Below are 1432 nucleotides of genomic sequence, written 5' to 3' on the forward strand. Positions count from 1 at the left end.
TAAAATTGATATATTGCAAATAACTTATTTTTTGTATGAAACACAATTTACGATACTTGGAACTTTTATGATATTATGAAAAATTTACAATATATCTAAGTTTTACGATATTTGAATATTTTTTTCGATATTTATATATTTACAAAATTTACGATATTTGAAAATTTTACCAAATTTTGAATTTTTAAAACTTTAGGATATTTAAAAATTTTTTGATTCGAAATTTTACGATATTTAATTTTTTTTTTTAAATACAACGATTGTATTTGAAAAATATTGCTATAATAGATCGGCTAAGTTAAACAAATTTAATTGCTGATTTTATAAAATACAAAATAGAAAACATAATATGTATTTTTATTACGATTATATGAAAATGCCCCTTATATGGGACTTATTGAAAATTATTCTCTGGGAAGCATGTAATTGTATGCAAAATTTATAGCCTTAAATTCGAATCATAGGGTTTTAGAAAAATAATTTCTAGGTGTTACACCAGGATTGACCACCCACTAGTGGTTAATGTAGGATAAAAATAGGCAATCATTATGGACAAAATGTGACAAGTGCATGCCATACCAACTGGCACTGATGATATAAACATGAGTTGATGATAAAATAATAAAAATACTTGAATAGAAAACAATAATAAAAATACATAAACATAAAACAAACACCGGATCCGGATGTGCATTGGCCCGGCTAAAAGAAACTGCAAACCCAAAGACATATTAAAGATTACAAATGTATAAGTAAAACGAAACGATTCAGCTATGCACACTTATATAGTATATACAAATCAGAAATAAATGTGATTACACCAAAAATATAAATTTAAAAAAGAACTACAACAACAACTACACAACAATAAACCCATTTGATGACATTTTGTCACCTTTTTGTTCTGCTTTGTTTTGCACAATTTAGAACATTTAATGCTAGATTAACTTCTTTTTTTCAACGCTTTCAATTTACAACTAATTCTCTCATACACACACATACGTACTTAAGCACTTAACTACTACATATACATATGTATGTATATTAGGATGGTACTTATTTTGCACTTTATTCTAAAACTTTTTCTTTTTCTAAAACTGTTCTCCGTCATCTAAAAACAAAATGCTAAAACATTAAAGAAAATCGGATGTTAAGAGGCTGCACATTTTATTTGAAGTAGCAATATTTAAGAAAAAATAAAAAAAATTCCAATTAAAAATTTCTTGTGCATTTAATTTCATTATAATATGCGCATTTCAACGATCGCGAACGCGACATTCGTACGCCTTTGAAGAAAAAAAAACAGAAATTTAATCAATTTTATTTCTTATTTACATATTTGTAGCACTAAGCTTAGTGCAAAATATAAGGTTTGCCGATTAGTTATTTCGTTTGTCCCGAAGGAGACAAAAAATAGAACTCGTTTTCGACT

This window comes from Calliphora vicina, chromosome 5 (genome assembly GCF_958450345.1).
Source record: "Calliphora vicina chromosome 5, idCalVici1.1, whole genome shotgun sequence".
NCBI lineage: Eukaryota > Metazoa > Arthropoda > Insecta > Diptera > Calliphoridae > Calliphora > Calliphora vicina.